Below are 21,836 nucleotides of genomic sequence, written 5' to 3'. Positions count from 1 at the left end.
ATCAACACTACGATTCAACTTCTGCAACGGCTACACACGACCAAAGGCCTTGGAAGTAGAACGCTTCCTACGCGACGTTGCTAAGATCCCAGCTTCAGACATCTTTGGCATCCATTTGTCCATATTAAGCAGTACGGTGTGCGTCAAAGTAGTCAGTGACGCGGTACGTGAAAGACTCCTTCGTGACACCAGCCATGGATTACGCTTTTGCCACGCCGACGGCAATGTCGGAAATGTCGGATCGGTCACTGTAGACCATGCCGGCTTAGGAATGCGCACCATACGAGTTTTTGAACTCCCGTTCGAGCTCCCGGCGGAAGACGTTATCACGGCTTTCCGCCCCTATGGCACTGTACATGGCCACACTGCCGAACGCTAGGCGCAATTCCAAACGTACCCCGTTCTTAACGGTGTATGACTGATCACCATTGATCTCCATCGCCACGTGTCATCTTACCTGCAAATTAGCGGGTACCGCGCGGTTGTCATATACGACGGCCAACCCAAGACCTGTTTCGGGTGCTGCAAAGAAGGCCACCTCAGATCTGAGTGTCTTCAGCGACGAATCATCCAATTGCCAGCCGCTACCGTGGCACCTCCGGCTCCGACGACGGTTTTACCGATCACCTACGCATCGGCGCTCTCTTCTCCTCCAACCGGCCGCCGCCCATCGGACCATGTACCGGTGACCCTTCCAGCTGCTACGGATACCGCCGGGGCTGACAAGCCGCGCTCCAAGCCTGACGCTATTCCGGCGCCACTACCAACAGCGATAACTTCCGACCCTCACCCGCCCGATCATATGGACGCCCCTTCATTTGACGTTCCCGCGACGGCCTTCCTCTCAGAGCGACGTGACTCCCTTCTGTCTTCTGACACGGAGGGCCGAAACCGCAATCAACGTTCACCTAAGAGACGCAAGAGGAGGCGCCGTACGGTCTCGAAACGAGACGGATCACCTCCCCCTGATGCTCCAGGGGCCGTCCGACCCGACGAGGCCTCGGAGAGCCTGCACGACGATACGAATGACGACAACATGACGCCGACTGTGGCTGTGTCGATGCCTACTGTACTGGCTCGCCCAGGTGCTCCTGAACCAATGGACTCCACTTTTGCGACTGCCGCCGAGACGTCCTGCGCCCCTACGACTGAAGTGGAACGTACGTCCAACACAACTCCTTCAATGGTGCGGAGTGAGGACGTCGATGAGGACCCGGACCACACACTGGGGACAGAGTTACCCCAGACGGAAGCATCGTTACGCCGTCAGGTGGCGTACGGCACGGCTCGCCGTTGCCTCGCCCCTCTTCATCCTCCGCCGGTGGAGTTCCCCTCCACGGCGGGTTAGGACTGCAAACCTACCGAATAGCGAAATCAACACTATTAGCTCACCCGTGAAACTTCAACTGCTGCGAGAGATGATATGGGCGTCGGACGTCGACGTCGCACTACTACAGGAAGTACACTTGGCCACACTTCTAGATGTCGCGGGATATAACACTTATCCTTCTCCTGGTGACCACCTGGGACGCGGCGTAGCCATCTACGCCAGAGAAGGCATTCGAGTGGCCAATATCACATACCTTCCATCTTCCAGAGGCATGGCCATCACCGTCATGGGGACACGTATCGTCAACATTTACGTTCCGTCAGGCTCCACCCGCAGACGCGACAGGGCAATCTCCTATTGAGAAGAAATCGCTCCTTTGTTTCTTGGACGCTGCGACCATTACTTGCTCGGGGGTGATTTTAATTGTGTCTTGCATCCTAAAGATCAAGTGCCCGACTACAACACCTGGCAAGAACTGCGTCTTGTCGTCCGAGATCTGTTGCTCCGCGACACTAGGGAAGTTCAGCATGGCGACGCGCCTGGACATACTTACCAGACGAGTCACTCCGCGAGCTGCCTTGATAGAATTTACGTCTGTCGGGAACTCACACCTGCAGTCCAAGTCCCAGAACTTCGGCCCCTGGCCTTTCCGGACCACTATGCCTACATCTGCAACATTCTCTTCCCCGTGCACCGTGGATGCTAAACACCTCCAATCGTCGTGATTCCGAATGTCTTCAACGTGTTACCGAACCATGGGCCACCTATGAACGTCGCTTACCTAAGTACTGCACGACCTTGACCTGGTGGCTGGAATGTGCCAAACCTGCCATTCGACGTACCTGGATTCAGTATGGAAAGGAAGTTGCTGCGTGGCGCAGGCACACTGTCGACTATTTCTATGCCGTTCTCCGCGACGTGGACGCCCAACCGCCCACCCCCGACACCCAGAGGGAACACAGCCGGATTAAGGCGCTAATTGTAGCGTTGACCCGCCGTAGATTGCAGGGGGCTATGGTGCGAACCCGATGTCAAGATTTCGCGGAACAAGACTACCAACAACCACGCTGAGGAGTCTGTGTTACCACACGTAACTCGCACCCTCAGCAGCGACGAAGCGGACTAGCTGATGGAGCTAATTACGCGTGACGAAGTCCACGATGCGATCAAGAAAGGTGCTCTGAATAAGTCACCTGATGTCGACGAATTGCCGATAGAATTTTATCGCGATTTCCTCACACTAATGGCGTCACGGTGGAGAACGATGTTTCATGAACTGCTGACGATGGGGAACCCCGTACCACCGTCCTTTGTCATGGGAATTATTATACCCATCCACGAACCGACACCAGATGTGGCGACAGCACATTACCGTCCCCTGACTCTGCTTAACGCAGACTATAAAATTTTTACGCGCCTACTGGCAATGCGATGCCGCAAGGTCCTGCCCAGCATTCTATCCCCGGAACAGCGGGCTCAGTTAATATACAAACGGCCACAGTAGAATATCGCGATTTAATTGCACTGGCAGCGGCGTGCAGACTCCGCGCCGCAGTGGTTGCCATTGATTTCGACAGCGCATTCGACAAAGTGCGGCATCTTTTTCTGTTCTCAGTGATGAACCGCATGGGTTTTCCACCAGCCTTTATCGCCGTCATCCGGCGCCTGTACAGCACCGCCGAATCACTGATTCAGGTTAATGGCCCTGTGGCGGGACCAGTGGCGATCCGGCGTTCCGTACGGCAAGGCTGCCCACTTTCGACCCTACTCTATGCCATAAGCCTGGGGCCACTCATCGGGAGTCTGATGAGCCACCTTTCTGGTCTCACTTTGCGACGGCATGGTTTTCGATGTCGTGCGTATGCGGGCGACCTGCTCCTCTTGATCCGCTCACGGAGTGAGTCACACACGGTACTTGATTTGATATCAACGTACGGCACTGCAGCGGGCAGTAACATGAATGTGGATAAATCCGTGTAGATGCCCATTGGACACGGCCTCTCACACGACGACTTAACACCTCTCCCGTGTGTACAAAAACTACGATACCTTAGTATCATTTTCACCTCCACCGTGCGCCGCTCCGCTGCCATCAATTTTCGGCGTGCGCTCCAAACAATCCGCACGACGGTGCGTCAAAATCTTCTCCGACGACTCGATTCTTTACAACGGGTCCAATACCTCAATCAACATGTGGCATCCAGAATGGTCCACATCACACAGGTCCTCCCACTGCCATCAACTATTGGACGGAGCCTCCAGGCGGCCTTCGAATACTTCCTTACGACCGGTACGCTCTTTAAGGTTCGCTATGACACGCTCACCCTTCCCTCGCAAGCGGGAGGCCTTGGCCTTGTCAATGTGCGACTCCGAGCGGCGTCCTTGTACATGTCCACCATGCACAAGCAGTGGCACGGGGGCCCCTCGCTTACGCGCAGCTTGCTGGAAATTCTTGTGCCCACTTCCATAACACCACCAGTACCAGTCGGACACATCAAGCACCATGTGACGCACATTTCTGATTTCAGCGTCGACTTTAGTTATGCTCACACACACCTACCGACCACGCGTTCTCCTCGACCTAAAGATTTTTACAGCCCTCTGCTTCGTTCCATATCAAGCAACAATAGCGAACTGAAACATCCGTCCAAGCGGTGGCCCACGGTTTGGCGTCATATCCCCCAGCTTTTTCTTCCCTCCAACGTCCGGGCAACATGGTACCAAGTCGCAAATGAAAAATTCGCCACATATCAACGTCTTCATGCCATCGGACTAACGGACTCTTTACTTTGTTTCATTTGTCACCTCATGGATAACGATGTCCATCAACTGACTTGTGCTGCCACCAGTGACGTCTGCTAACTTGCCCGACAGTTTGCTGCCTGTTACCTCCGCGTTCCGCCTGACTCGATTGACCCATGGACTTTTATCCATCTTGAGAATACTTATTTCCCCGCCACCAAACATCATGCGATTGTATGTGTTAAGGGATGGACGATCACCTACATGTATAATGATGGCGACAAATCACGCCTTGATTTCTGGCAGTACTTACAAACCGACCACAGGGAAGTCGAACGCCGACCGCGCTACCGCGCCTTCTTCACCAATTACCTACATGCGATCCTTTTGTCACCCCCTCTCAGTTGGATGGTGCCACACACCGACAGCACTCTCGCCCCCCCTGCTGACATCTGAATCTCCCCACGCTACTTTCTATATTGTAACCCACAGCGGAGTAGGCGCATGGACACGCGCCTGCTTTCTTTTATGCACTATACCAGAACACACTGGTTTTTCCCTCACTCCACTGTATATTGCTTCACACCTCTTAGCTTACATCAGTATTATTATTATTCTTTTTCCTACACCTTGTTCATAAAAAAAATACATTTGCTCGCCTCGTACGCGTATAATGTCTTGTGTTATTTTCGCCGGAAGGATGGCATTTCTGTTGTATTTATTTTTTACCAATAAAGATCTTTGTTCATTTACCCTGTTCCTGGTAAAAAAAATAACAATAATAAAATGAAATTAAAATAAATCAAAAAGCTACTTTGAGGGAGTGATTCAGGGACGCCTAATCATAGCTGAACACTCTTCTTACTATAAAAATAAGTGTTAAAAAAAGAGATGGATAGAGCGTCTGCCATGTAAGCAGGAGATCCCGGGTTCGAGTCCCCGTCGGGGCCCACATTTTCTGCTGTCCACATCGAGGTATATCAACAACAGCTGTGTGCAGCTGAGGTTTTCAGTTAGTCATCATTTAAACTGTTCATTTGTAATTGCTTGGGTCTTACTCCCAAACCATTTAAACTTTTCATATAGGCAACCCGAACACCTTTCGTCAACTATCTATGAATTGTCATTGTTCGTGAGCAAAGGAAATGAAAAAATCTTCCTAGACCACGCCCGACCCCCTAAGGTGTTCTCCATTCCCAACTTTACGGCGCCAATTGCGGCAGTTAACTGTACTTCATCGACTGTAGAACTAGCTTTTCACGCGGATTAATACATGAGAAATTATGTAAAATGGAGGTAAGAAAAAAATGTTTGTCGTGAATGAAACTTTATAAATTATACCAATACTTACCAGCAACAAGCAACAGAGCAGCCTTCACTGTACTCGACAAAAACTACTACTGCTCTCTGCATTGTATTTTCATTTATATATGTTTATACACCCGATGGCATCATCGAATGTTATCGTTAAGTTCCTTTCTCACTTCCCGTTCCGTGAACTGTGATTGCAGGAAATAGCAGCAGATTGACTTTCTTTCTACTTGAAAGGATGTGTTATCGTTCGCGGTGTCTAATTATAATCAACATTACAACTACAGCATTCTATAAACCTGTTCACTATTCTGGGTCATTTAGTTTGCTTCTTATTTCCCTTCCTTTTTTTGCGTTGTGTGTCACTGTAGTGGTTCAAATGGCTCTGAGCACTATGCGACTTAACTTCTGAGGTCATCAGTCGCCTAGAACTCAGAACTAATTAAACCTAACTAATCTAAGGACATCACATACATCCATGCCCGAGGCAGGGTTCGAATCTGCGACCGTAGTGCTCGCTTGGTTCCAGACTGTAGGGCCTAGAACCGCACGGCACTCCGGCCGGCATGTCACTCTAGTAGAGGCGAGGAAACAAAAGACAGGTGCCCAGAGAAATTAACTGCCACGGCTCAGCAACACAATAGAGTTGATATTTTCACACACGTCTTAGGGGTGGTACTTGCCAAATCCTCAATGAGAAGACAAATTTCTACTTTTTAGAAATTACTGGTAAAACTTTTTAACACTAGTACAACTCAATTTAGGCACAGGCGTGAAAGTAATAGTTTTTTCTCTGAATAAAGCCTATCTTTTAATGTACTACGGCTCGAATCCTAATGGAAGGAGGTGAACAGAAGTCAGTGATCGTTTATACCATTCACCGTCCAGTCTAAGGAGCTTTCCATTTTGATGAGGAAACTCTTTTGCCTTGAGCAAAGATCAAATACCCAGCTGGTCAAAAGAGAAAGTGTATAAACTGTTTCGAATTACTACCGTGTCCTCTAACCTTCTGGTAGAGGAAAAGTCACAAATGGAACGACTTACAGAGAAAGAGCCGATGCTTCACATCTCACAACCAGCTCCGCTGAGGTAAACATACGTACTTAACATGAGAAATATTTAATTGTTTTGGTTTTTAGTGTAAATGGCATATTAGTTATATATGTAGTACACTTTCACGTGGAAGTAAATTATGTAAGATTGTCCTTAGAAAAATGAAGTGTAATAATTTTTTTAAATGCCTTGAAACTTGCATTTTCCAAAAACAGACATAATGTCAGGTGGGATACCGCAGTCACTGATTATAAATTGTTACTTATAATTCGTCTTAATTGCAAAAATGTTTAATTACATGACCGGTTTCGGTTCCTCTAGAGCCATCATCAGATCTGCAAATTTCGGTTACAGGAGTAACTCGTCTATACACAGCAACCTTCACATGCTGCGTCCTGTTACCGAAAAAATAAGTGGACAGATATGTCAACAAAAGTGAGCTCTGCGAACACTCCTATAGAGGTCTTGTTATTTACTGTTGGTACAACAAATGTCAGACACTCCCTTTCCTACAGAGCACTCGTACATCTGTTCCTGCATCCCCAGCATAACATGAGCAGGAAGTCACGAATGTAGACTTCCTTTGACTACATTCCCATTAACAGTATAGTATCCATTTTGTTGATGAGCTTTTAATTGCTTCATCTTCGCATTGTTCGTAAACAAAGTGATGGGCTTCTTTTGTACTTTTTACTAACAAGGGACATCTTTGGCAACGAAATTTCGGAACCGCACAAAACCATGTATAAAATAAGACCATATCATAGAAAAACCAGTGGTCTGTATAATTTCCATGCAAAACGTTGCATTCTACTGCAAATAGCATTTTAATAGAGAGAAATAAAGTAACATGATGTAAGTGAAAGGTAAATAGGGAACTGGAAGAATATTTACACGTAATTCAGTGACGTCAGTGTAACATGCACTGTCAGTCAACAGTGCAAAAATACTCTGCCTAAAGTAATCATACAGCTCAAAACACACTTATCCTACACACCTGATAGTGCTTATACTAATCCTCATTCTGCAGATGCGGAGGTGGTTAAAACATCGTGGACGAGAACAAAGTCAACATCTCACAAAATCCAAGTTTCTATATTCAAAATCACTTCCATATATTATCAGTCCAACAAACAAAAGCACTTTAATTACATTTTTAAATAATAATGTGGGTATATCAGTGTCATAACAGGCCTTTCACCAAGTATAGTGCAGAATATGCATGTACTCTGTTGCAGAAACTTGATTGTACATGACAGAGCGAAGTGTATAATGACAAACTTATGTGAATCTTCGCTTATGTTTGGAACGGTGTAGCCTTACATAATCAGCAATCCTTCTGATGTAGAGACTGTATTGCCGAAAGATGTAACCACCAAGAGATGTTAGTGTTTAGTGCATTTTAGTGGAATATCTTCAGCATAACATCTATGCTTGGAAAACTTGCACCTAGACGAATACAATGCGTATACCCTCACCATCAATTACGCAGCAACACTTTCTTTTCACTTGCTGCGTGTTCGCCAAGTACTAAAGTTAGAAATCGTTTCATGTTGTTCTTCTGTCGTTGTTCTACTTTTGTTTGCCTCCGCTTCAATGACCAGGTTTCTAGGAGGAAGTTATTGTCTGTTCTACGAGATTATGGAATAGGAGGCAAACTTTTTCAAGCAATTAAAGGCCTTTACATAGATAGTCAGCCACCAGTTAGAGTTGACGGTAAATTGAGTTCATGGTTCAGAGTAGTTTCAGGGGTAAGACAAGGCTGCAACCTGTCTCTACTGTTGTTCATATTATTTATGGATCATATGCTGAAAACAATAGATTGGCTGGGTCAGATTAGGGTATGTTAACACAAAATTAGTAGTCTCGCATATGTGGATGACGTAGCTGTGATGGCAGATTCGATTGAAAGTTTGCAAAGTAATATTTCAGAGCTAGAACAGAAATGTAAGAACTGTGGTATTAAGATTAGCATCTCCAAAACGAAAGTAATGTCAGTGGGAACGATATATAAACGGATTGAGTGACAAATAGGAGGAACAAAGTTAGAGCACATGGACAGTTTCAAGTACATGCATATTCTCACAGGATGGCAAAATAGTGAAAGAATTGGAAGCGAGGTGTAGCAAAGCTAATGCAGTTAGCGCTCAGCTACGATCTACTCTCTTCTGCAAGAAGGAAGTCAGTACCAAGAATAAGTTATCTGTGCACCGTTCAATCTTTCGACCAACTTTGATGTATGGGAGCGAAAGCTGGGTGGATTCACGTTACCTTATCAATAAGGTTGACGTTACGGATATGAAAGTAGCTAGGATGACTGCAGGTGCTAGTAGATGGGAACAGTCGCAGGAGGGTGTCCACAATGAGGAAATCAAAGAAAAACTGGGCATGAACTCAATAGATGTAGCAGTCAGGGCGAACAGACTTAGATGGTGGGGTCATGTTACACGCATGGGAGAAGCAAGGTTACCCAAGAGACTCATGGGTTCACCAGTAGAGTGTAGGAGGAGTTGGGGTAGACCAAGGACAAGGTACCTGGATTCGGTTAAGAATGATTTTGAAGTAATAGGCTTAACATCAGAAGAGGCACTAATGTTAGCACTGAGTAGGGAATCATGGAGGAATTTAATAAGGGAGACTATGCTTCAGGCGGAACGCTGAAAGGCATAATCAGTCATAAATGATGATGATGAAGATGCACTTCAAGCTGTAAATATAATCTGCAGTGACTCAAAAATTCACCAACTCGCACACACTGCCGCATTCGCAAACACACACAATACAAGACAAAATCAATTGATAATTAACACAAATATCCACTGATCGAAAACGTGACTAACAAAGATTGTTTGATTACACACAGTAAATCTATGATGTCGCCAGAAATAAAACTTGGTGGTGACGTAATATAACTGTGTCTTTTATCTACACAGAACATTTAAATCGTAACGTCAGATTTGTAGGATTAGGATCGCCGTTTTCTAACTACTTACATATCACACCTAACAAGTGATAATCCTGTCTTATTAGTCTCAGCAATTCTGCTGTTACTGTGAAACATACAACGCTCAAGTATGAGGTGGTCCCATTAACTTTATCAAGGTGCGTTCCGATACTTCAGTTAAATGCTCCATCTCATGCTTGAGTGATGTATGTTTCAGAAGAACTGCGAAAGTACAAAAAATATTAAGACAATATTTCCACTTGCCTGATTCATTTTGCAGGTAGTTAGAGAACGCCGAATGTAAGTGTGCTTGGTTATTAGGTTTGATACATTCAGAAATTCTGGAGGTGCTACAGGAACCCATTGAACCAAATATGTCAGAAGACAGAGAAAGATACGAATAGAAGCTATCCTACGAGCATGCGTTCCATTTGCCAAAAATTTATGCTGGGAGAAAAAATGTAGATCTGAATGTAACATGCAAGGTTGCTCCAGTCATAAGTTCGTAACAGACCAGATATGTGATGCGTTCCTGTATTTCACTTTAAAAAGGTATTCCTTAAAACATTTCCACACAATATGAGGCAGCTTGGAGGTGGAAGTAACAGTCTTATGTTCCGTAATCGTCATATATACGTATCACAAATATTATTACACAAGAATATGCAATGAAAACTGTGCTGCAAAATTTAGTCTCTAAAATGACTCCCTTTCGACATTTTTACACAGCGTAATGTGCATGTCAGTTGAATAAAATGCATTGAAAGAACAAATAAGTGATGTATAGAAGCTCTGGTTTCTGTTAATTGATTTTTCTAACACAAAATTCTCTAAAATTCCAATAAACTTCAGTAAATAAGGATGTTTTGTATCTGAGTGTTGTAGTATCATGGAGACATGATGTATCATATTTGATATACAGGCTACAGATACTTTTACTTGATAGGGACCTGCTGTAACACATACAATACATGAAGTGTAGGTCAGTAGGCCAGTTATTTAATGACGCTTTTTTCAAATTATATGTCTATTAGCGGTGCTAAAATGTGAAATTTTACGAGTTTTCCATTTCTTTTAGTTAAAAGTTTTATTCCAGGTCTGTAGAGACTAACTGATTCTGGACAAGAGTGCAGGATATTGTTGGCAATCGTGTGACCAACAGGTTACTTCCTGGATGACACAGAACTAACCTACAAATATCACTTGATATTCTGTATGATTTGCATCAAATAATATGAGTGATTTTCACATAATGTGTGAAATAATGTTATCAACTTATGGTTATGAGCCCACGGAAGTCATTTGACTTGGAAACTGCGATAAATCTCGTCTTTTACGTTGTGAGACTATCCTTCAGAGCCACGAGTGGAGGCGTAAGGCAGAGCACAATGCTGCAAAATTTCGCTAGCCACGAGTAACTTGGTTGCCAGGGATGGGTGCCTGCTTTGATCTTGTCTCGGTCGAGGATACACTTTTATCCATTTTGTGTCACATCTAAAGGAAATTAAATTCAAAATCAATATGGAATTTTTATTTATTTCACTTATGGCATGCCACATTACCGTACCACTTGATTGTGACATGGGACAGCAAGTAAACACAGTTTGTTTCAGTATCCAGAATGAACAATACCTTAGTAATTGAATCTAATGCAGGTAAGCTGTTCTTACAGATACTTTATATATTACTAAAATCGACTTTCATTTCATGACTAGCGTGATGATATGAATTTCATTTGAATTAGTGCAATATATATATATATATATATATATATATATATATATATATATATATATATATATATATACACTCCTGGAAATGGAAAAAAGAACACATTGACACCGGTGTGTCAGACCCACCATACTTGCTCCGGACACTGCGAGAGGGCTGTACAAGCAATGATCACACGCACGGCACAGCGGACACACCAGGAACCGCGGTGTTGGCCGTCGAATGGCGCTAGCTGCGCAGCATTTGTGCACCGCCGCCGTCAGTGTCAGCCAGTTTGCCGTGGCATACGGAGCTCCATCGCAGTCTTTAACACTGGTAGCATGCCGCGACAGCGTGGACGTGAACCGTATGTGCAGTTGACGGACTTTGAGCGAGGGCGTATAGTGGGCATGCGGAAGGCCGGGTGGACGTACCGCCGAATTGCTCAACACGTGGGGCGTGAGGTTTCCACAGTACATCGATGTTGTCGCCAGTAGTCGGCGGAAGGTGCACGTGCCCGTCGACCTGGGACCGGACCGCAGCAACGCACGGATGCACGCCAAGACCGTAGGATCCTACGCAGTGCCGTAGGGGACCGCACCGCCACTTCCCAGCAAATTAGGGACACTGTTGCTCCTGGGGTATCGGCGAGGACCATTCGCAACCGTCTCCATGAAGCTGGGCTACGGTCCCGCACAACGTTAGGCCGTCTTCCGCTCACGCCCCAACATCGTGCAGCCCGCCTCCAGTGGTGTCGCGACAGGCGTGAATGGAGGGACGAATGGAGACGTGTCGTCTTCAGCGATGAGAGTCGCTTCTGCCTTGGTGCCAATGATGGTCGTATGCGTGTTTGGCGCCGTGCAGGTGAGCGCCACAATCAGGACTGCATACGACCGAGGCACACGGGGCCAACACCCGGCATCATGGTGTGGGGAGCGATCTCCTACACTGACCGTACACCACTGGTGATCGTCGAGGGGACACTGAATAGTGCACGGTACATCCAAACCGTCATCGAACCCATCGTTCTACCATTCCTAGACCGGCAAGGGAACTTACTGTTCCAACAGGACAATACACGTCCGCATGTATCCCGTGCCACCCAACGTGCTCTAGAAGGTTTAAGTCAACTACCCTGGCCAGCAAGATCTCCGGATCTGTCCCCCATTGAGCATGTTTGGGACTGGATGAAGCGTCGTCTCACGCGGTCTGCACGTCCAGCACGAACGCTGGTCCAACAGAGGCGCCAGGTGGAAATGGCATGGCAAGCCGTTCCACAGGACTACATCCAGCATCTCTACGATCGTCTCCATGGGAGAATAGCAGCCTGCATTGCTGCGAAAGGTGGATATACACTGTACTAGTGCCGACATTGTGCATGCTCTGTTGCCTGTGTCTATGTGCCTGTGGTTCTGTCAGTGTGATCATGTGATGTATCTGACCCCAGGAATGTGTCAATAAAGTTTCCCCTTCCTGGGACAATGAATTCACGGTGTTCTTATTTCAATTTCCAGGAGTGTATATATATATATATATATATATATATATATATATATATATATATATATATATATATTCATGGCGTTGACCATTATTTTATTCCACACACCATTAAATATCAGCGTTAAACCTAAAATTTAACGATTCCACACCTGTATAGATCTACTCGGTGTGATTTAAAGATGTTAAACATTAAAATATGAAGATAGGGATACTGATTTGGAAGAACAGGAAGAACCTGAAGCTGAAGGTGATTGTCCAATCAGTACACGACGTTCATCGCCAGGACAGCAGCAACAGTCCAGTCAAAGTGAGTACGACCTATCTTCATGCAAACCGTCGAAATCCAGTGTACTGGAAGATATTGATGAAAGCCTACTAGAAAATACTGATGAAGGCTGTGGCAGTCGTGCCTTCAATTCTTGTAGCAAACTAATGAGACACTATAAGGGCATGAAAAGTAAATCAAATTATTCATTTACTGTAAATTGTGTGTCTAGTGAAACGCAGCAGGACATCATTTGAAAGAAAACAGTAGAAGCTCTGAAAGAGCATGTGGTATCACAATTAGATAGTGGGAGGTCGTGTTGATTTACAGTTCACTGTTGGCATCTGCAGATGTGGGCACTAGAAGCGTCTAAAATGGTTGACTTGGATAATTTCAAAGCTTCGAATTACTTTATCGACAATCTTAAAGCTGAGTATCGCATTTCATTTAAGCATTTTACTACATTCGTCACACGGAAATACAAAGAAGACGACGGGTCAGGGATTTTCTCTGCCTCGTGATGACTGGGTGTTGCGTGATGTCCTTAGGTTAGTTAGGTTTAAGCAGTTCTAAGTTCTAGGGGACTGATGACCATATGTGTTAAGTCCCATAGTGCTCAGAGCCATTTGAACCATTTTGAACAAAGAAGGCGATAATAGTACACTTCAGGTGGCACAAAGTTTGTTGAAGAAGTGAACATGTTTACGACAGAGCAGAGTGTGCGCAGAGAAAATGTATCTAACAATGACCAGAGCCTATTCCAGTACGAAATGTCTTCACCAACATCACTGCCCCACAGAGGAAAGAAAACTACAGCTAATGTATTGTAGTTTGTACATAGCTCTACCCCAGCTGCGCAACTGATGTCACTTTATCAATGACGGATTGACTAGCAAACAAATTGTACATCTGTTTTCATAAGGCTACAGTCACTATTGACCTATATATTAAAAAAAAAAAAACGTGAAACAACCTGCCCACGTAACATTGAAGCGGAGGCAAACAAAAGTAGAACAACGACAGAAGAACAACATGAAACGATTTCTAACTTTAGTACTTGGTGAACACGCAACAAGTGAAAAGAAAGTGTTGCTGCGTAATTGATGGTGAGGGTATACGCATTGTATTCGTCTAGGTGCAAGTTTTCCAAGCATAGATGTTATGCTGAAGATATTCCACTAAAATGCACTAAACACTAACATCTCTTGGTGGTTACATCTTTCGGCAATACAGTCTCTACATCAGAAGGATTGCTGATTATGTAAGGCTACACCGTTCCAAACATAAGCGAAGATTCACATAAGTTTGTCATTATACACTTCGCTCTGTCATGTACAATCAAGTTTCTGCAACAGAGTACATGCATATTCTGCACTATACTTGGTGAAAGGCCTGTTATGACACTGATATACCCACATTATTATTTAAAAATGTAATTAAAGTGCCGTTGTTTGTTGGACTGATAATAAATGGAAGTGATTTTGAATATAGAAACTTGGATTTTGTGAGATGTTGACTTTGTTCTCGTCCACAATGTTTTAACCACCTCCGCATTTGCAGAATGAGGATTAGTATAAGCACTATCAGGTGTGTAGGATAAGTGTGTTTTGAGCTGTATGATTACTTTAGGCAGAGTATTTTTGCACTGTTGACTGACAGTGCATGTTACACTGACGTCACTGAATTACGTGTAAATATTCTTCCAGTTCCCTATTTACCTTTCACTTACATCATGTTACTTTATTTCTCTCTATTAAAATGCTATTTGCAGTAGAATGCAACGTTTTGCATGGAAATTATACAGACCACTGGTTTTTCTATGATATGGTCTTATTTTATACATGGTTTTGTGCGGTTCCGAAATTTCGTTGCCAAAGATGTCCCTTGTTAGTAAAAAGTACAAAAGAAGCCCATCACTTTGTTTACGAACAAGGCGAAGATGAAGCAATTAAAAGCTCATCAACAAAATGGATACTATACTGTTAATGGGAATGTAGTCAAAGGAAGTCTACATTCGTGACTTCCTGCTCATGTTATGCTGGGGATGCAGGAACAGATGTACGAGTGCTCTGTAGGAAAGGGAGTGTCTGACATTTGTTGTACCAACAGTAAATAACAAGACCTCTATAGGAGTGTTCGCAGAGCTCACTTTTGTTGACATATCTGTCCACTTATTTTTTCGGTAACAGGACGCAGCATGTGAAGGTTGCTGTGTATAGACGAGTTACTCCTGTAACCGAAATTTGCAGATCTGATGATGGCTCTAGAGGAACCGAAACCGGTCATGTAATTAAACATTTTTGCAATTAAGACGAATTATAAGTAACAATTTATAATCAGTGACTGCGGTATCCCACCTGACATTATGTCTGTTTTTGGAAAATGCAAGTTTCAAGGCATTTTAAAAAATTATTTCACTTCATTTTTCTAAGGACAATCTTACATAATTTACTTCCACGTGATAGTGTACTACATATATAACTAATATGCCATTTACACTAAAAACCAAAACAATTAAATATTTCTCATGTTAAGTACGTATGTTTACCTCAGCGGAGCTGGTTGTGAGATGTGAAGCATCGGCTCTTTCTCTGTAAGTCGTTCCATTTGTGACTTTTCCTCTACCAGAAGGTTAGAGGACACGGTAGTAATTCGAAACAGTTTATACACTTTCTCTTTTGACCAGCTGGGTATTTGATCTTTATAATATTTCCTTACAAAATTTACTCCCCCAGATTGAAGGTTTTCCCATTTTCCAAATCACAGCAGTGTCTAATGTTATATTATTTCTTATTACGGCGCACGACCGAAGAAGCTTTCGGTAACCGTCCATACTTTATATAGGATGTCTTTCCTAAGAGTCGTGACGTGCTCTTTCTCCAGAGTTTCAGCAGATATCTGCCATTTCGGTGTTGAATTGTGTACCTAGACTGGATTCTATCAAATAATGCGGGTCTAGTCTGTCAAATGACAGCTAGTGTCTACAGAATGTGTCGGTTTGTTAACCGTTACACGGAGTATGATCTTTTAAGGAGGGGAATTTTATGTGCCCGTATCATATAACACTCCCAAATTTTATCCAGTGCACTATATATGGAGAACGTGGTATAATAGTCTGTAACTAAAGAATTAACCATATATTTCAAATAGATTTAATGTGTTATACAGGACTTAAATAAAAAAATTTACAATATCGTGGAAACTGCTGAGGTAGTCTCTAGAGTACACTCCCTCGTGTGATTCTAAGATTGGTAACTAGACTGTAGTATGTAGGCTCATAAGTTCCCAGGTATAAAATGCTCAAGGCACAAGAGTTTCCTCTTCAAAATGGAAAGCTCTTTAGACTGGACGGTGAATGGTATAAACGATCACTGACTTCTGTTCACCTCCTTCCATTAGGATTCGAGCCGTAGTACATTAAAAGATAGGCTTTATTCAGAGAAAAAACTATTACTTTCACGCCTGTGCCTAAATTGAGTTGTACTAATGTTAAAAAGTATTACCAGTAATTTCTAAAAAGAAGAAATTTGTCTTCTCATTGAGGATTTGGCAAGTACCACCCCTAAGACGTGTGTGAAAATATCAACTCTATTGTGTTGCTGAGCCGTGGCAGTTAATTTCCCTGGGCACCTGTCTTTTGTTTCCTCGCCTCTACTAGAGTGACATGCCGGCCGGAGTGCCGTGCGGTTCTAGGCCCTACAGTCTGGAACCAAGCGAGCACTACGGTCGCAGATTCGAATCCTGCCTCGGGCATGGATGTATGTGATGTCCTTAGATTAGTTAGGTTTAATTAGTTCTGAATTCTAGGCGACTGATGACCTCAGAAGTTAAGTCGCATAGTGCTCAGAGCCATTTGAACCACTACAGTGACACACAACGCAAAAAAATGATGGGAAATAAGAAGCAAACTAAATGACCCAGAATAGTGAACGGGTTTATAGAATGCTGTAGTTGTAATGTTGATTATAATTAGACACCGCGAACGATAACACATCCTTTCAAGTAGAAAGAAAGTCAATCTGCTGCTATTTCCTGCAATCACAGTTCACGGAACGGGAAGTGAGAAGGGAACTTAACGATAACATTCGATGATGCCATCGGGTGTATAAACATATATAAATGAAAATACAACGCAGAGAGCAGTAGTAGTTTTTGTCGAGTACAGTGAAGGCTGCTCTGTTGCTTGTTGCTGGTAAGTATTGGTATAATTTATAAAGTTTCATTCATGACAAACCTTTTTTTCTTACCTCCATTTTACATAATTTCTCATGTATTAATCCGCGTGAAAAGCTAGTTCTACAGTCGATGAAGTACAGTTAACTGCCGCAATTGGCGCCGTAAAGTTGGGAATGGAGAACACCTTAGGGGGTCGGGCGTGGTCTAGGAAGATTTTTTCATTTCCTTTGCTCACGAACAATGACAATTCATAGATAGTTGACGAAAGGTGTTCGGGTTGCCTATATGAAAAGTTTAAATGGTTTGGGAGTAAGACCCAAGCAATTACAAATGAACAGTTTAAATGATGACTAACTGAAAACCTCAGCTGCACACAGCTGTTGTTGATATACCTCGATGTGGACAGCAGAAAATGTGGGCCCCGACGGGGACTCGAACCCGGGATCTCCTGCTTACATGGCAGACGCTCTATCCATCTCTTTTTTTAACACTTATTTTTATAGTAAGAAGAGTGTTCAGCTATGATTAGGCGTCCCTGAATCACTCCCTCAAAGTAGCTTTTTGATTTATTTTAATTTCATTTTATTATTGTTATTTTTTTTTACCAGGAACAGGGTAAATGAACAAAGATCTTTATTGGTAAAAAATAAATACAACAGAAATGCCATCCTTCCGGCGAAAATAACACAAGACATTATACGCGTACGAGGCGAGCAATTGTATTTTTTTTATGAACAAGTAGTAGGAAAAAAAAGAATAATAATACTGATGTAAGCTAAGAGGTGTGAAGCAATATACAGTGGAGTGAGGGAAAAACCAGTGTGTTCTGGTATAGTGCATAAAAGAAAGCAGGCGCGTGTCCATGCGCCTACTCCGCTGTGGGTTACAATATAGAAAGTAGCGTGGGGAGATTCAGATGTCAGCAGGGGGGGCGAGAGTGCTGTCGTTTTGTGGCACCATCCAACTGAGAGGGGGTGACAAAAGGATCGCATGTAGGTAATTGGTGAAGAAGGCGCGGTAGCGCGGTCGGCGTTCGACTTCACTGTGGTCGGTTTGTAAGTACTACCAGAAATCAAGGCGTGATTTGTCGCCATCATTATACATGTAGGTGATCGTCCATCCCTTAACACATACAATCGCATGATGCTTGGTGGCGGGGAAATAAGTATTCTCAAGATGGATAAAAGTCCATGGGTCAATCGAGTCCGGCGGAACGCGGAGGTAACAGGCAGCAAACTGTCGGGCAAGTTTGCAGACGTCACTGGTGGCAGCACAGGTCAGTTGATGGACATCGTCATCCATGAGGTGACAAATGAAACAAAGTGGAGAGTCCGTTAGTCCGATGGCGTGAATTTTTGATATGTGGCGAATTTTTCATTTGCGACTTGGTACCATGTTGCTCGGACGTTGGAGGGAAGAAAAAGCTGGGGGATATGACGCCAAACCATGGGCCACCGCTTGGACGGATGTTTCAGTTGGCTATTGTTGCTTGATATGGAACGAAGCAGAGGGCTGTAAAAATCTTTAGGTCGAGGAGAACGCGTGGTCGGTAGGTGTGTGTGAGCATAACTAAAGTCGACGATGAAGTCAGAAATGTGCGTCACATGGTGCTTGATGTGTCCGACTGGTACTGGTGGTGTTATGGAAGTGGGCACAAGAATTTCCAGCAAGCTGCGCGTAAGCGAGGGGCCCCCGTGCCACTGCTTGTGCATGGTGGACATGTACAAGGACGCCGCTCGGAGTCGCACATTGACAAGGCCAAGGCCTCCCGCTTGCGAGGGAAGGGTGAGCGTGTCATAGCGAACCTTAAAGAGCGTACCGGTCGTAAGGAAGTATTCGAAGGCCGCCTGGAGGCTCCGTCCAATAGTTGATGGCAGTGGGAGGACCTGTGTGATGTGGACCATTCTGGATGCCACATGTTGATTGAGGTATTGGACCCGTTGTAAAGAATCGAGTCGTCGGAGAAGATTTTGACGCACCGTCGTGCGGATTGTTTGGAGTGCACTCCGAAAATTGATGGCAGCGGAGCGGCGCACGGTGGAGATGAAAATGATACTAAGGTATCGTAGTTTTTGTACACACAGGAGAGGTGTTAAGTCGTCATGTGAGAGGCCGTATCCAATGGGCATCGACACGGATTTATCCACATTCATGTTACTGCCCGCTGCAGTGCCGTACGTTGATATCAAATCAAGTACCGTGTGTGACTCACTCCGTGAGCGGATCAAGAGGAGCAGGTCGTCCGCATACGCACGACATCGAAAACTATGCCGTCGCAAAGTGAGACCCGAACGGTGGCTCATCAGACTCCCGATGAGTGGCCCCAGGCTTATGGCATAGAGTAGGGTCGAAAGTGGGCAGCCTTGCCGTACGGAACGCCGGATCGCCACTGGTCCCGCCACAGGGCCATTAACCTGAATCAGTGATTCGGCGGTGCTGTACAGGCGCCGGATGACGTCGATAAAGGCTGGTGGAAAACCCATGCGGTTCATCACTGAGAACAGAAAAAGATGCCGCACTTTGTCGAATGCGCTGTCAAAATCAATGGGTACCACTGCGGCGCGGAGTCTGCACGCCGCTGCCAGTGCAATTAAATCGCGATATTCTACTGTGGCCGTTTGTATATTAACTGAGCCGCTGGGAGTTATCTGTTCCGGGGATAGAATGCTGGGCAGGACCTTGCGGCATCGCATTGCCAGTAGGCGCGTAAAAATTTTATAGTCTGCGTTAAGCAGAGTCAGGGGACGGTAATGTGCTGTCGCCACATCTGGTGTCGGTTCGTGGATGGGTATAATAATTCCCATGACAAAGGACGGTGGTACGGGGTTCCCCATCGTCAGCAGTTCATGAAACATCGTTCTCCACCGTGACGCCATTAATGTGAGGAAATCGCGATAAAATTCTATCGGCAATTCGTCGGCATCAGGTGACTTATTCAGAGCACCTTTCTTGATCGCATCGTGGACTTCGTCACGCGTAATTAGCTCCATCAGCTAGTCCGCTTCGTCGCCGCTGAGGGTGCGAGTTACGTGTGGTAACACAGACTCCTCAGCGTGGTTGTTGGTAGTCTTGTTCCGCGGAATCTTGACATCGGGTTCGCACCATAGCCCCCTGCAGTCTACGGTGGGTCAACGCTACAATTAGCGCCTTAATCCGGCTGTGTTCCCTCTGGGTGTCGGGGGTGGGCGGTTGGGCATCCACGTCGCGGAGAACGGCATAGAAATAGTCGATAGTGTGCCTGCGCCACGCAGCAACTTCCTTTCCATACTGAATCCAGGTACGTCGAATGGCAGGTTTGCCACATTCCAGCCACCAGGTCAAGGTCGTGCAGTACTTAGGTAAGCGACGTTCATAGGTGGCCCATGGTTCGGTAACACGTTGAAGACATTCGGAATCACGACGATTGGAGGTGTTTAGCATCCACGGTGCACGGGGAAGAGAATGTTGCAGATGTAGGCATAGTGGTCCGGAAAGGCCAGGGGCCAAAGTTCTGGGCCTTGGACTGCAGGTGTGAGTTTCCGACAGACGTAAATTCTATCAAGGCGGCTCGCGGCGTGACTCGTCTGGTAAGTATGTCCAGGCGCGTCGCCGTGCTGAACTTCCCTAGTGTCGCGGAGCAACAGATCTCGGACGACAAGACGCAGTTCTTGCCAGGTGTTGTAGTCGGGCACTTGATCTTTAGGATGCAAGACACAATTAAAATCACCCCCGAGCAAGTAATGGTCGCAGCGTCCAAGAAACAAAGGAGCGATTTCTTCTCAATAGGAGATTGCCCTGTCGCGTCTGCGGGTGGAGCCTGACGGAACGTAAATGTTGACGATACGTGTCCCCATGACGGTGATGGCCATGCCTCTGGAAGATGGAAGGTATGTGATATTGGCCACTCGAATGCCTTCTCTGGCGTAGATGGCTACGCCGCGTCCCAGGTGGTCACCAGGAGAAGGATAAGTGTTATATCCCGCGACGTCTAGAAGTGTGGCCAAGTGTACTTCCTGTAGTAGTGCGACGTCGACGTCCGACGCCCATATCATCTCTCGCAGCAGTTGAAGTTTCACGGGTGAGCTAATAGTGTTGATTTCGCTATTCGGTAGGTTTGCAGTCCTAACCCGCCGTGGAGGGGAACTCCACCGGCGGAGGATGAAGAGGGGCGAGGCAACGGCGAGCCGTGCCGTACGCCACCTGACGGCGTAACGATGCTTCCGTCTGGGGTAACTCTGTCCCCAGTGTGTGGTCCGGGTCCTCATCGACGTCCTCACTCCGCACCATTGAAGGAGTTGTGTTGGACGTACGTTCCACTTCAGTCGTAGGGGCGCAGGACGTCTCGGCGGCAGTCGCAAAAGTGGAGTCCATTGGTTCAGGAGCACCTGGGCGAGCCAGTACAGTAGGCATCGACACAGCCACAGTCGGCGTCATGTTGTCGTCATTCGTATCGTCGTGCAGGCTCTCCGAGGCCTCGTCGGGTCGGACGGCCCCTGGAGCATCAGGGGGAGGTGATCCGTCTCGTTCCGAGACCGTACGGCGCCTCCTCTTGCGTCTCTTAGGTGAACGTTGATTGCGGTTTCGGCCCTCCGTGTCAGAAGACAGAAGGGAGTCACGTCGCTCTGAGAGGAAGGCCGTCGCGGGAACGTCAAATGAAGGGGCGTCCATATGATCGGGCGGGTGAGGGTCGGAAGTTATCGCTGTTGGTAGTGGCGCCGGAATAGCGTCAGGCTTGGAGCGCGGCTTGTCAGCCCCGGCGGTATCCGTAGCAGCTGGAAGGGTCACCGGTACATGGTCCGATGGGCGGCGGCCGGTTGGAGGAG

This window comes from Schistocerca piceifrons, chromosome 2 (assembly GCF_021461385.2).
Source record: "Schistocerca piceifrons isolate TAMUIC-IGC-003096 chromosome 2, iqSchPice1.1, whole genome shotgun sequence".
In the NCBI taxonomy this organism is placed as follows: domain Eukaryota; kingdom Metazoa; phylum Arthropoda; class Insecta; order Orthoptera; family Acrididae; genus Schistocerca; species Schistocerca piceifrons.
Note: the sequence above shows the minus strand (reverse complement) of the source record.